This window comes from Mustela nigripes, chromosome 13, assembly GCF_022355385.1.
Source record: "Mustela nigripes isolate SB6536 chromosome 13, MUSNIG.SB6536, whole genome shotgun sequence".
Lineage (NCBI taxonomy): Eukaryota > Metazoa > Chordata > Mammalia > Carnivora > Mustelidae > Mustela > Mustela nigripes.
The window spans coordinates 127,658,080-127,677,573 of NC_081569.1; the positions used below are offsets into that span (position 1 = coordinate 127,658,080).

Consider the following 19,494-nt stretch of genomic DNA (forward strand, 5'->3'; position numbering starts at 1 on the left):
GTGGGACTCGATCCCAGGACGCTGGGATCATGACCCGAGCTGAAGGCAGCTGCTTAACCAACTGAGCCACCCAGGCGTCCCAGCCCTAAATGACATTTAAAAGAAAAAAATATCAGTCCCCAAATGTGTTAGAAATGGGACCTCTCCCATGAGGATGGACATGCTTTAGATATGTGTTTCTCAAAGTGTGCTTCCCAGACCTGGAACCCTGTTAGAAACGCATGCCTCTCACCCAGATCTACCAAATCAAAAATTCCGGCAGTGCAGTCCAGCCATGCACTTTAAGAACCACTGCTTTGAAGAAACTTGCCAAGGTGGAGGCAAATCTAAAAGCACCAGCAGTCCAGGAAGCAGCTTCTGTAAAGAGCTGTGCTCACAATGCCCACTGTGCTACCCCATTTAACACAGCAGCTAAAGAGCTCAGACACTATAAACCCATAGGCTGGGGCTTGAATCCCAGCATTGGTACTCGGTGGCTGCTATTTCCTTCAACCCCTGCATCCTCATCAGCAGGTTGATCTCGGGACACAGTGTCATGTTCCCTATAAAGCACTTAGCACAGAGCAGTCCATTGAGAGCCAATACCCTGGAAGAAACTCTGGCAAACCTATCCATCCAAAAGTGTCAACACTGCTATGGTTCTAGCAGTCTTTGGGACAGTGGTCTTCAAATTCAGGTACACATACTCTTAAGAGTACAAAAGGACTTGGTTTGGGAGCATAGATGTATGAGGATCAATTTCCAAACCCTGTTTTCCAGCAGACTCTCCTAAAATTGATCTGCCTGCACTGGGGTATCAAGAGAGTTCTCCTTCCCCACCCACCTTCTCTTTCAGGCAAGACTCTCTCCCACTTACCAAAAGAAAGGCACAGTTCTCACTCATCCCAAACCTGGAGTGTAAACTTCCAGGGCTCCAAACAGAGGGAGTAAATAGACATTCTGATGTGAATATCTATAATGAGAGGATAACAAATTCATTTGCAAGTGAGTAACTCAAATGTCTAGTTACATGCTTTTACCCAAGTCAGGTATTTTCCACATAATCCAAGGAGGACCTTTTCAGCTGACAGCTGACAGATCATCAAATAATAATTTCTGATGATAGATCACTATGTGATTTTTAATATCTTAGTTGGAAGTACTCAATTCAAATGCAACAATGTTCCTTATATTTCCGTCTACTTATATGAACAACATTTTCCATGTACTCATGTGAATCTTTTCAACATTTGTCTTAACAAACAAAAAATACTATTGTATTTATAATTGTCTCATTCTAGCAATAAGTAATATTCACCTACAGGTAGATGAAAAAATTTATAAAATCCCATCCACTTCATATAGATGCACTTCTAATGCATTTCACTTTTTGTGTTTAATAATTGTATATAAAAATATATATTTATGTTGTTTCTCAACTGTATAGTAATAATAATTATAATGAGAATTCAATCCAGAAGAAATGTTTCAATACTTAAAGGCTTTTAGTCACATGAAATGTTTTAAAATGCTATTTTAATTTATATGTATGTTTTTGTTGCAAAGAAGTATGATACTGAAATCAATAAAAAAACTTTCAAGCATAAAAATTTATTACATTACGATAAAATTCTGTGGGGAGAGTGGAATGAAAATATGCGTCAAGGAGAAAAGAAATGATGTAAAAATGTCTGACTGCTGAAGAAAAGCTTGTTTGGGTATCTGTAAACGGAACAGAGTAGTATCAAATCACATGATATTTAGACTTCACTGGGAACTTGAAAGAGCAAACAAAGGTTTATTTTTGAATGTCAGTATTTACAATATGCCCTAAATCACAATTTTTGCAACTATGTAAAGTTATAATGGGAAACTGTAGATATCAATGTATGCACGGGCATACATTGTCTCTCCAAATTCTTTCAAGGGATACTCAAGGGGAAAAAATCTGCAGACCTCTGCTATGAAAAACCTCCTCCTTCTTCCCTTTCTTCAACACATAAACATACTACACAGAAGTGATGTTCTTCGTGCTGAAGAGGATGTCAAGAAGCTTTCCAGAGAAGTAACCAGCATCGTCTCTGTCTTTAAAACTCACCATCTAGTTGAATGAATTTGGATATTCTAGCTGCTCTTTATATGTAACAGGCTACTCCAAAATTTGGTGACAGAAAAATTCAGTGGATTGCAGTTTCCACATAATCCAAGGAAGACCCAAATGAGCTGTCAGCTGGTAGATTAAAAATAATTTTTAATGCTTCACTCTAGAGAACAGACAGATGGTTACCAGAGGGGAGGTGGGTGGGGGGATGGGTGAAACAGGTGAAGGGGATTGAGTACACCCATCATGAAGCACAATGAGTAAATATACAGAATTACTGAATCACTCTATTATATCCCTAAAACTAACATAACACTGTATGTTAACTACACTGGAATTAAAATTAAAATTAATAGGTAAATAAAAAGTTTAAAAATAATAATTGTGAATGATAGACCACCATATGATTTTGATGTATGATTTAAGAGTAGCTCAAATCGTTAAAATGTAACAATATTCCTTACACTCCTCAGATTCCATGGGTCAGGGCTTCACGCAGGGTCCTGGTGGAATGGTATGTCTCCACTCCATGATGTCTGGGGCCTCTACTGAGGAAACAAACATCTGGATGACAGAAACATTGAACCAGAAGAGCTAGACCTAGAGAATCCACTTCCAATGGCTTCTTCATTTATGTGTCTGTTACCTGGGCTGGGCTAACCAAGGACTGGACTCAGATGAGACTGATGACCAGTGCGTCCACACATGGGGCTTCTCCATATGGCTTTGGCTTTTCACAGCATGGACAGTAAGCATTCCAAGAGAACAAAGCGGAAGCTGCATGGCTTCTTATGACCTACCCTCCTGCAGGAGTAATGCAGTGTCACTTTGGCAGTGCTCAGGTGGTCAAAACAGCAGATTCAAGGAGGGGAGCCACAGACCCCAACTCTCAATAGGAGGAGTATCAAAGAATTTACAGTTATTTTTTTAAGACCATCATGATGGTTAAGGTAGGGTTTTTTTGGAACTAACATTCCAAAATGACTGATAGATGACATAGGGTAGATGTGAAGTTGAATAGCACAGTAGGCTGTTGAACTCAAGGTAGGAAGAGATAAAAGAGAGAGGGAGCCAAGAAAGTCTTCACCATAAACAAGCATCAGCTGAGGGCCTATACGTGCACAACCCAGAATAAAATGTCAAGAGGATGGCATAAATACCAGAAGACTCAGTTTCTATCTCCAAATGAGTTCAAATCTCAACCTTCTATCCACAAACAATATGGCTTTGGAAAATCCTAACTAAGCCTCACTTTGTCTATCAGCAGCATGGAGAGCATATGCTAGGGTTGTTGTGAGACCTAAACAAAAAAGCATGAGTAGGGTATAGCATGGCACGGCACTCAGTGCTCAATAAATACTGTGCATTTGATATTCATTCAAAGAACCTGCACATGTGGGGAAAATGAATGAGCATCAACCATTACATTGACAGAAAATTGGTATTTGAAGATCTTCTGATGTCCAGGCTAATGGTCAAGCCTTTTGCCTGCAAAAGGTGCTCATCCCCACCATTGCTGCCCATTTGGAAAAATCTATATCATTTCTCATGAGAAGCCAACTATCCCAATCTGGGCTACTTTTTCTGAACATTAGATCTGAACTGATTTATTTTATCCCTAAATGCATTGGGCCACAATCTTCCTGAATGGATTAAGTCAGACCTTCTATTTTTAGCAGCTAGCTCATTCAGTCCATTTCCCTACTATAAATACCTACCTGCACTTGTGTTATAAAGTAGAACTCTTTTGTCATCTGATTGTCCCAGTCTAGATTAGAGGAGGAGAGGTGAGTGGGAAAATGCAAAACAGGATAGAGGACAGACAAAGAGAGACTGCATTGCTCTAGGCTGCATACCAGCTATTTTCACAGACCCCCAAAGTCCATAGCTGACTGAATGTGGGAGAAAGCCAAGAGATTCTAGCCCTTCTCCACATATTTCTTTGAGAAGTTGGCAGCCACGCAGGTTCTCTCTTATCATTTCATCTACTGGAATTTCCCTTTTCCCAGTCTCATATCTTAGTCCCCCGGTTCAGAGCACACGGACACTGACCCGAGCTTCCAAGGCAGACCAGAAGAGGCTTTTTTTAATGCTTGCTGTTAATGCTCTCAAGCAAAAATAAATTTTCATAGAATCTCATACCCATCTCCTTGGAGTCCCAAAGAAGGGGACACTGAGTTTTCACCAAATACTGATTCAAACGCTTAATAAATTCAAAGCACTAAAAGTAAATAGTCAGGCCAGAGTCAGATGAAGGAGTGGGTCCACCAGGCGCTCCAACATGTAAGGAAATACATGCTCGTCCATCACCAGCGTACTAGTACACCAGTAGAAACTTAAGGCAATGGAGGAAAAAACATCATTTCAAAACTCTTCTCAGAAAAAGCAAAAGGAATACCATAAAACAACCCTGGAGTTGTAACTTAGACCCTAGGAGCCATGCTTTGAATTGTGAATATTTGTCATTGTAGGGTAGCCAGGATCTAAATGTTCTCCCTACATTGAGGTTTCCACCTGCAGTCCTCCCTCTCCATTCCTCTCCTTACTATCCCAGTTTTCAGCTGATCCAAATTAAAGCTGAACAAATACTTGATTTGAAGAAATAAATTGACTCACGTGGGCAGGATATTACCAACAGTCCAAGATTCCCTTATGTCTTGGTCTGGACGCTTCCCCCAAGGATCTGAGAGGGTTACAAAACATACTTGTCCGCCCACATTCAGGCACCAAGGGACTACTGTAACTCAACAGCAGCCAATGGGGAATAGAGTCTCCTGGTCTCTTGAAGATGCACAAAATGCAGATATGCCTCAAATAATAAAAAAGTAAAAAGTATTCATCAAATATTTTTAAGAATAATTCAGGTATGATGACCAAGTGGGGTTTATCTCAGGAACACAAGGTTCAAATCTCAATCACTGAGGGCACTTGGATAGCTCAGTCAATTGAGCATCCAACTCTTGATTTTGGTTCCGGTCATGATCTCAAGGTCATGGATCAGGCCCTGCATCCATCAGGCTTCCCACTCCGTATGGAGCCTGCATGTTCTCTCTCCCTCTACCCTTCCCCCTTCTCCCACTCTCTCTCTCTTTCAAATAAATAAATAAATATTTAAAGTATTTTTAAAAAATCAATCAATGAAATTTAGCATATTTAACAAAATTTTTTAAAAAAACAAATGCTTATCTCAACAGACTCAGAAGGAATATTAGAAAATGATTCATAATAAAAATTCTCAGGCTCTCCAAAGTTTAAGAAAGAAAGACACAGACAAGGAAGCTGCCACAACTGCCTCCACTATGACCCCAACTTGCCCAAGACTACCATCACAGAATAATAAGCCAGGATTCACCACACCTATTGGATAACTATAAAATATAACACCAAAATTGAAAAAATTGGAGAAAATATCTATGGAGTCTGGTACAAGGGTAGACGTAAAACTATAGGTCAAGTGGTAGCCATGAACAAAATCAGACAAGAAAGTAAAGATGAAGAGTTTCTTAGTTCCACAATTCAGGAAATTTCTCTATTAAAAGAACTTTGTCATCTAAATATAGTCAGTCTTCAAGATGTGCTTATACAGGATTCCAGCTTGTATCACATCTCTGAATTCCTTGGTTCTTGAGAAATACTTGGATTCTTTCCCTCCTAGTCAGTTCATGGATTCTTCACATATTAAGACTAATTTGGGCCAAATCGTACAAGGGATGTTGTTTTGTCACTCTGAATGAGCTCTTCACAGAGACTTAAAACCTCAAAATCTATCGACAACAAAGGGATAACTAAGTTGGCTGGTTTTGACCTTGCCAGTGTTTCTGGAATACCTAGGAGCATATATTGTCCATGAAGTAATAACACTGGCACAGAGGTATTGCTGGGGTCAGCTCACAAGTCCTGTTGACATTTGAAGTGCAGATACTCTATTTGCAGAATTAGCAACTAATAAGTCACTTTTCCATGGAGATTCAGAAATTGATCAACTCCTTCGGATTTTCAGAGCTTTGGGCACCCCCAGTAATGAAGTGTGGCCAGAAGTGGAATCTTTATAAAACTGTTAAGAGCACACTTCCCAAGTGGAAACCAGGAAGTCTAGCATCCCATATCATAAACTTGATTGAAAATGGCTTGGATTTGCTTTCAAAAATGTCAGCACATTGGCAGGTTAATCCCACCAAACAAGTTTCTGGAAAAATGATACTGAATTATCCATATTTTAATGATTTGGACAATCAGATTGAGAAGACGTAGCTTTCTGACAAAAAGTCTCCACATGCTGTCTCAAGAACAGATAGTTATATTTTTGCTCCACCTCTATTTTTGTCTTATGTGCTCTTTTTTGTGTTGTGAAACTTAAGCTGCTCTTCATCATCTAATTTCAAAAGTGTAACTTTAAAATGTAAATATTGTTCTATATCAATTTAAATATAGTAATCCTGTGTATGAGTGTAGATCTAACTGTAACAAGTATTTGTTACTATAATAAAACTATAAATCTAGTATTGATGACAGGAACTACAGAGTTGGGGTGGGGGCGTTAAACCCCTCAGTAAATTAAGAGCAGAAGAAAACTTCCCCAACCTGATAAAGAGCATTTTTTGGAAAATCTACAGCTAACATTATACTCATGTAAATAACTGAACTGCTTTCCCCTCAAGATCAAAAACAAGGCAAGAATATCTGCTCTTACCATCTTATTCAACATTATACTAAAAGTCCTAGCCAGTTTAATAAGGCAGTCGAATAAATAAAAGACATGCAGATTTGAAAAGAAGTAAAACTGTCTTTGTCACAGATGACATGATTGCCTATGCAGAAAAGCCTAAAATATCTGCAAAAGAGCTGATTTTAGCAAGGACACAGGATACAATGTCTATATTAGAAAAAGAAAAGAATTTTTATATTCTAGAAACAAAGAATTAGAAATTGAAATAAAATAGATGCCATTAATTTAAAAGAAACAATACTATATTAGTTCTCAATTGCTACATAACAAATTACCAAATTAGCATCTTGAAACAACAAACATTTATTATCTCACATAGTTTCTGAGAGTTGGGAATCTAGGAGCAGTTTCAGGGGTAGCATGGCTCAGCATCTCTCAGAAGGTTGCTATCAAGATGCCAACTGGGGCTGCACTCATCTGAAGTTTTGACTGGGGCTGGAGGATCTACTTCCAAGATCACTCATTCACATCTTGCTGATAGAGGTCTCAGTTTCTCCACTGAGAGGTCCACATTGGACCTTTCAGTAGAGCTGCTCCCATATCTTCCAGAACAAGCAATATAAGAGAGCAAACAAGGAGCTGTAATGCCTTTGATTACCCAGTCTCAGAAGTGGCATTCCATCATTTTCACCATATTCAATAGGTCACACAGATCAACCCTAGTACAATGTATGTGTGGGGGGTGGGGAGGATCCTATACACAAGCATGAATACTAGGAGGGAAGGAGCATTTCAGGCCAACCTGGAGGCTGGCTACCACAAATACCACTTACAATAGCATCAAAAGACATAAAATACTTGTGGATAAATTTAACAAAATATGTGCTAAACCTCTACACGGAAATGACAAAATAATTACTGAAAAATCTAAAGAAGACCTAAATAAGTAAAGATATATACAATGTTTATGGATTGAAAGACTCAATATTAGTAAGATGTCGATACTGCCAATGTACTGGGATTCAATGTAATCTCCATCACAGTGCCACTGGATTTTTTTCTTAATAAAAAGTGACAAACTGATAGTGAAATTTGTATGTAAATGTTAAGGACTTAAAATAGCCAAAACAACTTCAAAAAGAAGAACAAAGTTGGAGGACTTAGACTACCTCCTACACTACATCTTAAAATAGTGTAAGAACTACACTATTTTAAGATTCACCATAAAGCTACAATAATAAAGACAGTGTGCTATTAACATAGGATAGACATATAGATCAATGGAACAGAACAAAGAGTCCAGAAATAAGCCCACTCATATATGGTCAATTAATTTTTGACAAAAATGCCAAATAAATCCAATGGGAAAATTTTTTCAACAAATGTTGCTAGGACAACTGGATATCCCAGGAAGAAAATAACCTTGAACTTTTGCCTTACACTATAAACAAAAATTATCTTAATATTGATCACTTTCCTAAATATAAATGTTAACCTATAGGCTTCCGGAAAAAAACATAGGAGGAAAATATTATGACCTACATATAAGCAAATAATTCTTAGACAATATGCAAAAAGCACTTACTCTGCAAGGGGAAAAATAATTGATAAATTAAACTATGTCAAAATTAAAGCATCCTATTCTTTGGAAGACAGAATTAATACAAAACAAACAAAAAATAGATAAAATGCAAGCCATAAACAGAAAAATATATATGTAATATATATATATAGTAATATATATATATATATATATATATATATATATATATATATATATATATATATCTGTCAAAAGGCTTCTATTTGGAATATATTAAAAACCCTCATAGCTCCGTAGTAAAATACTGACAAAAATTAGGCAAAAAAGGGGCACCTGAGTGGTTCAGTCAGTTAAGCATCCAATCAAGTATCTTGATTTCAACTCAGGTCTTGATCTCAGAGTTGTGAGTTCAAGCCCAGCAATGGACTCCACATTGGGCATGAGGCCAACTTTAAGGAAAAAAAAAAAAAAAGGCAAAAAGTTTGAACAGATACTTCACAAAAGAAAGACTATAAATGGAAGATATACAAATGAAATGTTCAACATCACTGTCATCAGGAAAATGCAAATTAAAACCTCCAGATACTCCTACCTCTCACTAGAATAGCTAAAATTAAAAGGAGAAACCATACCAAGTGCTGGCAAGGATGTGAAACAACTGGAAATCTCATATTTTGTTGGTAGAAATGCAAAATAACACAGCACTTTGGAAAAACTCAGTGATTTCTTATAAAGTTAAATATTCATCTACTATATGACCCAGCAATCCCCTAAGTATTTACACAAGAAAAATGAGAACCTAGGTCTATACAAACACTTCTTGCAAGAGTTCATAACTTTTTCATGATAACTTTTATTCATAATAACTCAAAACGAGACACAATCTGCAAGTCCATCAAAAAGTGAATGGTAAATAAGTTGTGTTCTATCCCCACAACAGTATATGACTCAGTTTTTAAAAGGAACAAAATACTCACATGAGAAAGATAGAGAAGAGGGGATTGACTACAAAAAGCTAGTGGGGAGCTTGATGGACATGTTCTATATCCTGACTTTGGGGGTGGTTGTGTGGGTGCATAGGTTCAATGAAATTTATTAAACTGCACACTTAAAATAGGCATATTTTATTAATATCTAAGTTTTACTTCAATAAAAGTAATTAAAACATTATAAAAGAAATATATTTATAGGATTAAAAAAATTTGACTAAATTTTGAAAAATTAGTCCTCTTTCGCCATATGTCCAGACCTCCAAATACCCCATCTCCCTACCCAAACGTAACATTATTCTCAGTGATTTTATGCCTTATTCAAAAATGGTCTGTGTGTATACCCCTCTACATTGGTATTTGTATACGAATATTTCTATGTATATCACACAAATGCGCACATAGGCTTTGTTTACATGCAAGTAAACATCTTTTCTATTATAGTAGCTGTTTTTCGAAGCCTGATGTTCCCTTAGACCACCTCTGATTTCTGCTGCAACTCCCACGGTCAGTCCCTCCCTTGCACACAGACAGAGTCCCACCTTGAACACTAGCACTTTCTCCAAAGTCACAGGAACCTGCCCAGTCTACAGGGAGATGCAGCCAGAAGCAGAAGGAGATAAGCCCCTGGACCAACCCCAACCAATACAGCATAGCTTTGATCAATAAATGCCCCAGCCTTCCTTCTTGCCGAAAGACAAACAATTCTGGAAGTTGGATACTCTGCTTTTCAAAGGTCTGGACTTAGGCTTCCCTTACCTATAGCAGTAACTCAATCAGACACCTTTTTCCCTTCATTTTCTGTCTCACTCACTGTCTTCATGCTCTTGTTCATTTTTCCAGGGATCACTTCCCACATAAACTACCTGTACTCAAGTCTTTGTTTGAGGTTCTGCTTTCAAGGGACCCCAAATCAAGTCATGTACACACCTTATTTTTATTTATTTATTTATTTACTTTTTTACTTATTTGACAGAGAGAAATCACAAGTAAGCAGAGAGGCAGGCAGAGAGAGGGGGAAGCAGGCTCCCTGATGAGCAGAGAGCCCGATACAGGGCTCGATCCCAGGACCCTGAGAGCATGACCTGAGCTGAAGGCAAAGGCTTAACCCACTGAGCCACCCAAGCACCCCCACACCTAATTTTTTCACTTGCTATATCTTGCAGGTTGCACGATGTCAACCCATACTATCTGTCCTCTTTTGTCTCGTGGCTCTATAGTACTCCACTACACGGTGTCCTGTGGTTTTTATAACCTTAACCCCCATCAGTGGATATTTAAGCTGTTTAAAGTCTTTTGCTATTGTATACAATGTTTTTTAAAAAGATCCCTATGCACACATCTTTATAACATAAATTTCTAGAAATAGAATGGATAAGGCAAAGTGTAGTTATGGTAGTCTTCAATTAGGAAGCATCCCTAAAATCACTGACCTATAAAATCTAACCTGTACATACAGTTTTTCAGTCATAAATCCAATGTGTGATGATGTGCAGTTGTCCCTATCAGAGCTGATGCTAGCTGCAGTCCTATACCCCGAGGCTCATTCTGTTCAATTCTCTAGTCTCCTTTTCTATGGGATCCACCTGCCATCTTGCTGTGACCTCAAACACAATCAGGAAGAGGCCCTAAGATGGAGAGAGTAAGAACACAAGATAAAACAGAGACAAATGGAAACTGAGGGAGAATATATATAAGATCACTAACTGATTGCCAGAAAATTTACAAAATAGTTCTCTTCTTTACAGGAGGAAAGAACACTGGACTCAGAGTCAGGAGACCTAGGTCCCAGGTTCTAAACCTTCCTTTGCCTCAGTTCCCTCATTTGTAAAATGAAGGGGTAGACCTTAATTATTCTCTCTAAAGCCTTTCTCTCTCTGATATTCCAAATTTCTATGACCCAAGCAGCTTATAGAAAGGACCACCTTATTCTCATTGCAGGTATTGAATCAGCTCCCATGGAATAATTCCAAAGTGTCAACCGGCCACTATCTATTTTTTTTTTTTAAACCCTTTCAACCAGAGGCAGATGCTAGAATATACGTATGCTGAGCATCACTTCAGATCACAGCAAACAAAAAAATAAACCAAAAAAAATGCAAATACCTCAAGAGCAAATGCAAACAGGGGATGATTTTTCCTTGTAAAATTTGGTAGAAGTAGAGCTCTACAGAGCACACTTTGGGAACAATGTTTTAACCCCATGAGCAGCTGGAGCTCAGGCTTTAGAGTCAGGAGGATCTGAACTTAAATCTGAGTCCTGGGGCGCCTGGGTGGCTCAGTCAGTAAAGTGGCCCGCTCTTGATTTTGGCTTAGGTCATGATCTCCATGTCATGAGACAGAGTCCCACATCAGGCTTTGAGGTTGCTTAAGATTCTATCTCCCTCACCCTTTGCTCCCCCCCTTTCATGTTCTCCCTAAAAAAAAAGAAAGAAAGAAGGAAAGAAATTTAAACCTGAGTTCCTTTGTACATACATATGGTCTGGAACTAGTTATTCTGTAGAAATGAGGCAAATAAGCCATTTCGTGCGGCTGCTGTGAGAAACAGAAAAGGTGATAGTGAACTTGTGTCTCTTGCTGAGTGTTAGCTTCCAAAGACAGGGGTAAGGATAAAAGGAAGTGTCTGAATTTCATTTGAGAGCCTGGTTAGCCTGTAACACACACACAAGCACACATTTTAAAGAGCTCAATTCTTGGGCGCCTGGGTGGCTCAGTGGGTTAAGCCGCTGCCTTCAGCTCAGGTCATGATCTCAGGGTCCTGTGGAGTCCCGCATCGGGCTCTCTGCTCAGCAAGGAGCCTGCTTCCCTCTCTCTCTCTCTGCCTGCCTCTCCATCTACTTGTGATTTCTCTCTGTCAAATAAATAAATAAAATCTTTAAAAAAAACAAAAACAAAAACATGAACTTGTTAAAAAAAAAAAAAAAAAAGAGCTCAATTCTTGCTGCAAATCGAACGTTTGTCCCCCTTATTCATATGTTAAATTCTACTGGGAGGTGATTAGATTATGAGGGTGGAACCCTAATGAATGGGATTAGTGCCTTTATAAAAGAGACCCCAGAGAGCTCCCTTGCCTTGCCAACCACATAAAGATGTGGCAAGCAGACAACCATCTATGAACCAAGTGGGTCTTAGCAGACACAGAATTCACCAGCACCTTGACCTCGGACTTCCCAGCCTCCAGAACTGTGCAAAATAATTTTTTTGTTTATAAACTGCTGAGTCTATGGAACTTTTGTTATAGCAGCCCACAAAGACAATACTGTTATATGCTAGTCTCTCACCATTTAACCATTCTATTGCTATGAACACCTAATGATTTCCAAACTTTACTTTTATATATAATGAGTCAATGAATATCTCTATATATTCATCTTTGACAGCATCACTTAATAGGTCCTAACTAGATGTTAAGCAACCAGGACTTTTCAGTGGGGTGGTATGGGCAGCTAGATTTTAATTGCCCAAGACACAGGTCAACCTCAAGTTCATCCAAAAAGTATTTGCTGAGTTTCTAGATGCCAGCCACTACCCAGGCACACTTCATATCATCTTACAGTGGTTCCCTGAATGGGTACAAGTATACATGTTTTTACAGAATGGGTGTGGTTTTGCGGTGTACATTGAATCCTTGTGCAATGGGAGAGAAGGGACAAGAGCTGAGGTTTAAATATGACTGTCTCAGTCTACCATAGACCAGGAGGTGAGGGGAAGCTCTTCGGAGACGTGAAAAGACAGAAACAAAAGGGCCTGGAATACAAAGGACCCCAAACCGAATGTGGAGAATCCTGTTTCCTCCCATCATCAGAACATGAGGCCGGCCACCTGGGAGCAGTTTCACCATAATTTATTCAACTCGTCAACTATTTACCCAGCATCAATTATAGCCACTAATAACTCAGCTGCCATTCACCAAGACAGAATAATGTAGGGGTTAGGAGTGCAGGCTCTACCTTTGAAAGAAGGAAGTCAGTCTCTATAAAATGATCTATAATGATAATAAGTAACAAAAGTAAGGTGCACAACGGTGCGTAACAAAGGTACAAAAAGGTATGTATAAAGAAGAAGGGATATAAATCCTTGTTTATGCATCACGTATCACAAAAAACTGGTGAAAGTGGGACAATTTCTGGTCATGATAGCGTACTAGGGACTCTATCCAAGCAGATTTACCCTACTTCCTTAAATAGCTTAAAAAAAAAAAAAGCAGACAATATTAAACAATGGATTTAAGACATTGAGCAGCAGACAGCGTGGAAAGGGTCACCGATGGCTGAGAGGAGGGAGAGGGAAAAGGCAAGTCCTAAACTGTCCCAGTTCACTGCTAACAGGTCATGTCTGCCCACCGGTCAGGGAGGAGGACCCGAGGCAGGAGTCGATGGTCTCCCTGAGTTCAGGAGACCAAGATGGCATTCAAGGTGGTGAAGCAGCTAGCCTGGCGGGGAAGAATGTCAGAGAAGAGAGAGCGCTAGCAGTTTGCAAAAGTCTCCGCTAGTTGCGGCCTGAGGACTCCCCAGCACACATGCGAGAAGCCAGCAGAGGCTGGGAAGACCCACCACAAAGCAGGAAGCTCAACAAAGTCCTCCCTTCACATGAGGCTGGAGATGGTGTACGTTCCATCAGCCGGAATGGCAAGACCCCTCATAAGTCCTTGGGGCATGGGGTAAACCCCTCAGAAGTGGGGACCTATTAGCTCTGGACTGAAGACTATTGTGACCAGCATAGTAAAGGATAAAAGGAGGGTTTCTGAGTAGATGATTAGGGACAGGAAGGGGGAAATTGGGGCTCAGGGTGGTAGTGCACCTACCTATTCACTGTTACATATTTTTGCACTGTTTCAAATTTTTACTATGTGTAAGTATACCTTTTTCAAGAGGAGGTCTCTGGAGTCAGACTTAACAGGGTAAGAATCTGACTCCACCTCCGATGAGCTATATAAACCCAGCAGGTCGCCCAACCATGCCAAACCTATGTATTCTTTTCTTTTGGATTTTCTTTGGATTTCTTTAGATCATTATGAAGATAAAATTGAAATGTTTATATAAAAACTAACAGCACCTGGCACTTTTTTTTTTTTTTTAAAGATTTTATTTATTTATTTGACAGACAGATCACGAGTAGGCAGAGAGGCAGGCAGAGAGAGAGAGGAGGAAGCAGGCTCCCTGCTGAGCAGAGAGCCCGATGCGGGACTCGATCCCAGGACCCTGAGATCATGACCCGAGCCGAAGGCAGCGGCCCAACCCACTGAGCCACCCAGGCACCCCAGCACCTGGCACTTTTGTGAAAATACTGGTTTTACTTTCCGATGACCTGTTTCTGGCTAAACCATCCATTTTTCTTTTTGGAAACATTCTTGCACCACTCACCCATGTGACCATGACATCATTCCCCAGCTCTGAGAAGGGACCTGTGACTATGTCACTAGGAGGTAAGGCCCTTGGGAGATGATTAGGTCGTGAGGGGCAGCCCTCATGAATGGGAGCAGCGACCTTAGAAAAGGAACCCCAGAAAACTCCCTCCCCAGCCCTGTGTGGTAACAGTGGGAAGGTGCCGTCTATGAACCTAGAAACAAGTCCCACTGGACACTGGTACCTTGACCTTGGGCTTCTCAGCCTCCAGAACTAGAACTGTAAGAAATATATTTTAATTACTTCTGACCTATCACCACATTTCATGTCCCTGGGACAGCAAGTAATTGGTCTAATGAGAGGGATGGAGACTTTTGCTGAAAATCTTGGGAGAGAGTTTCTCACTGTGTTGTTCAGTGAATAGACTAAAGCTGCCAGTGGTCATTTTCAGGGAACCAGTTTGGGAATGGAACTCAGACAGGGGAGAGCAAAGCCTAGAGATAGAGACAGATGTGATCCTGATGCTTCATTTGGGTTCTGGGATCCAGCCATGCCTAAAGCCAGTTTCTGTCACTAGAACCAAAGAGGCCTAGCAAATTTAGGAGGGACTATCATTATTCAGTTCATTCAACAAGCACCGAACCCACATGAAATTCCAGAAACTGTGTCCAGAGCTAGGCGCTGTGTCCAGTTTTAAGTCTAATGGAGGAGACACTTATGCAAAGCAACAGCTACTGGGCTAGAGATATTCTCAGGGTGCTCTGGGTGAGACACATCTAGAACACCCTGGAGAGGAACAGGCTAGACAGCTAGGAAACCTTTGTGAGAATGTGATGCCCCAACTGAGGCTCAGGAAATGCTGAAGAAGTGGCCAGGGAAAAAGAGGAGATAAGAGTATTTTAGACAAAAAGGTGAGAGAAAGTAGATGTGCTTGGGGAGGAAGACAGGACGGGCAGTGGAGAGAGACGTAGCTAAAGAAGCAAGGGGGAAATCACAAAACACTTTGTATGTCATGCCCTAGAGTGGAGCCTTTGTATCCTAACCATTACAGGATGCCATTCCAAGACTTACCTCAAGGGAGAAGTACGATCAGATTTCTGTGTGGAGCATAGAGGAAAAGGCAAGACAGCTAGGGGAGACCAATCTGGAGTATGTGGGGGAGATCCATGCTTGGAATTATGAGGGACTGGTCCATGCTTGGAATTATGAGGGACTGCACGAAGAAATTATTAGCGAAAGAATGAATTTGAGAAGTTTTGAGGAGAAAGAACTGACTGGACCTAATGCTGATCATGTATTTCAGTTTCAAACATTAAGAGTTAACATTTTACAGACGTTCATCCCCACCAAGTCCTGTTCTGAGCAATTTCCGCAGATTCACCCACTCAGTCCCACCCCTTGAGGGAGATATCACTGATTTCTCTTTCAGTGATAAGGGACTAAGCCACTGACAGGTGAGGTAACTTGCCTGAGGCTACACATGGTGATGACACAAGACACAAGCATGGGCCTTGACTGCTACACTCCGCCCCTCGCATGTGCACACTGTTTAAAAAGTAGCTGAATGAGAAGAGGAGCTGGCCAAGGAAAACCAAAATGACTAGGGAAGCAGAGGCCAGCATCACAGAAATGAGGAAGGTGAATACTTCTTTCTTACCTCAGTGGTAATTAAATACCCAATTATGTAATGGGAGGAAGACAGGCCGGGCTTTGCCGGGAAGACAGTGGGATGTTCTTCTGCACATAGTATCTCCTTTTTTTTTCATGGTTCTCTGTAAAACAGATGTGTTCACAGCCCCAGCTGTTGGATGCAGAAGTTGAGGGAGATCCAGGGGCTCCCCAAGGCCACATGCTGGGAAGCGACCCGGCTAGTTATCAGGCCTGGAGATGACCTGCATTCTACGCTTGGCTGACTGGAGTAGTGTCTGGGTGTCTGGGGCGGTGGCAGAGTGGGAGGGGCACACAAGGATGGCCACATCCCTACTCCCAGTAGGTCTGTAATCCCATTGCTCCCATGAGGCTATAACAAATGAAGACAAAGATCATGATAAGGCACCTGGAATGTGGGTGCCAGGGAAGTGGTACAGACTCTGGGCACCAAGAGCAGACGTGGAGGCATATCGAAGCTGGCGGACATGGGTTAGGTATTGAAGGATGAGTAGAGTATAAAAATGAGGGGATATAGGACATTTCCAGGGATTGGGCCCTCACCTGGGTGCTCTGTCAGTGGCAGACACCTGCTGTTTCTACCTGTGCAGCATCTCTGCTATATCCTTCTGGTTCTTCTGAAGAAACCCTCCTCCTCATTGGGAACCATGGAGTTTGGATAGAGCTGGCTTCACGTCTACCTCAGATCCCATCAGGGAGGGATCACTTGAGGCCAGCCTGGCCAAGTCTCTGAGGTTTCGTTTCCTCCAACCTAGCAATTGGCTCTAGATCCAATCTAACCCAATGAGACTCAATCTCAAGTGTGTGTTGGAACATCAAGAAGGAAAAACTCCCCAGAATGACTGGCTCTAGGAATGTTATTAGCCTGGAAAAACTGGGGACCATGCTGTAGAGGGGTCTATCTCGGAGTGAAACCCACACTGAGAAAAGGGGATAGGAGGTAGAGAGATCTGTTGTTTGAGTTCCTGGATCCAGTCATGCCTGCAAACATCCCCAAACTTTTCAGTCACTCCAACCAATAAATTTCCTTTGCCATTTATGTCAGTTTGAGTTGCAGTTTCTGTCACTGGCAAGGGAAAGGGGTCTGGATAACAAAGAGCTTCAAAAATGGTTGTTAAGGGCGCCTGAGTGGCTCAGTGGTTAAGCTGCTGCCTTCGGCTCAGGTCATGATCTCGGAGTCCTGGGATCGAGTCCCACATCGGGCTCTCTGCTCAGCGGGGAGCCTGCTTCCTCCTCTCTCTCTGCCTGCCTCTCTGCCTACTTTCGATCTCTCTCTGTCAAATAAATAAATAAATAAATCTTTAAAAAAAAAAAAAAAATGGTTGTTAAGCTCCAGGAATCCTAAGCCACAGTCCATCTGCCTTCCTCAAAGGAAAGGAGTTCAAGACCGGGAATGGTGAGATCAGATCCATAAGAAAAAGGCTATGGGCTTCGGTGAAGGATGAGATGAATATAGACCTTGGAGAAGAAGCTTTCATTTCAATCGTATCTCAAAAGGTGGATAACTTTTCACCAGCTGGCATTTGAGAAAGCACAGCACAGCAGGAAAGGGACCACCTCACTCATGAAGGCACAGAATTAGAAGAATGCAAGGCGCAGCACATGGTCGAACCTGGCTGGAGACGGAGCTGGCGAGGGGCAGTTGTGAAAAGGGAGGTTGCAAAGGCCTCAAGAGCCAAGAGGTGGCTATTTGGGGATGGTTAGAGACCTAGAAAGCATAGTTCTGTGGGATCGGAGATATGTTCCCCTCCAAGGCATGGAGAAATGTTTGGATTCCAGGGACACCAGGGACACCAGAGCAGGCTCTCAGGATATCACCAAGCAGGTAAAGAGCTAAGGGTCCCGGTAAGAGATGAAAGAGGGGACTTTGTCCTATGGCCCCACTCTGCTGGGCAAAACACCACTTCATGTCCTTTGAGCCTGGATCCTCTCCTCCCTGCTCCTGCTGAGCCCAGGACAGGGGATGAGAGGGCCCCCAGGAGGACGCCGCAGTCCCAGGGAGGGGAGAACCGTCTGAGTTTCCTGGCGGCCCCCTGGTTCCCCTCAGCCTCCCCTGCAGTGCCTCACAGCAACCACTGACTAGGGGATGTGTCCCTGCTGCTTGAGTTAATTACAGTAATTATACCTGCTCCCTCTTCGGCTCTGGTTCCCTTTGTTCCCTGTTTCCTGCCCGCTCATTTGCAAATCTAATCGCTCTGTGGATTGATTTTTTTTTTTTCCTTTAAAGAGAGAACAGGATGGAGAGACAAAGATAGGGAGCAGAGAATGTGGGAGAGAAAAAGTGGGGGTGGGAGTGGTTGGGAAGGGGGTGGGGAGGGGACAGATGGAGGGACAGTGGTGGAAAAGCAGACAGGAGCAGCAAAGGACTGTGACAGCCAACCTAGGGCACCTCTCTTCTGCAGGGTCACCCTGAGTCACCAGCCAAGGCCCCAAAAGTGGAGCTGTGGGATCACCATCAGCACAGCCCTCAGGCCTTTCCGTAGGGTCCACAATTTCTCCCAGACCGGGCTGGTCTAGCACAAATTACAGGAAGCTGTGAGAGCCCCAATTCAAACAATACCAATGGATACCCCTGCTCCTTAGGTAGTGGCCTCCCCAGGGATTCGTGGGACCTTGACTCAGGAAGAGCACCTGCCAGACACTTATTTCAGTGTCAGATGCCTGAGAGGGGGCAGTGGGAACTCCAGCAGAAGGCAAGAAGGAAACAACAACTATTCTGATGGAATCTGAGAGACAAGTGGTTGGTCTTTTCTCTCTCACCAAACCCCATTCTAGAGACCCTCAGGAAACATCCTGGTTCAGGGATTTTCCAAAACATACTCTGAGGAGCGCTGAGTTTCCATGGAGAATCCTCAGGGAGTGGGAAGGAACAAGTGGGCATATATATCCCCCAAACCCCTTACCATGACATTTACCCAGCTCATATATTGGGTTCCACCTAAACTTTTATTTAGAAATGCAAATTTATTTCTCTCTTTACTGCCTTTTTTTTTTTTTTTTTTAAGCAGGCTCCATGCCCAACCTGGGGCTCAATCTCACAACCCAGAAATCAAGAGTTGCATGCAATACAGAGTAAGCCAGCCGGGCACCCTGGAAATTTCAGAGGAGAAAAATCCTCCTTCTTATAAGGGATTAGAAAACAACTGATCTAACCCCGAACTTCTCATCTGTCAGACAGGGGAAACTGAGGCTCACATGGATTA

General features: G+C 41.7%; 1 pseudogene; it reads left to right on the plus strand.

Moving 5' to 3' along the window:
- The first annotated feature begins 4,949 nt into the window (after nt 1-4,949).
- On the plus strand, nt 4,950-6,331 carry LOC131999456 (cyclin-dependent kinase 1-like; annotated as a pseudogene).
- The last annotated feature ends 13,163 nt before the right edge of the window (nt 6,332-19,494 follow it).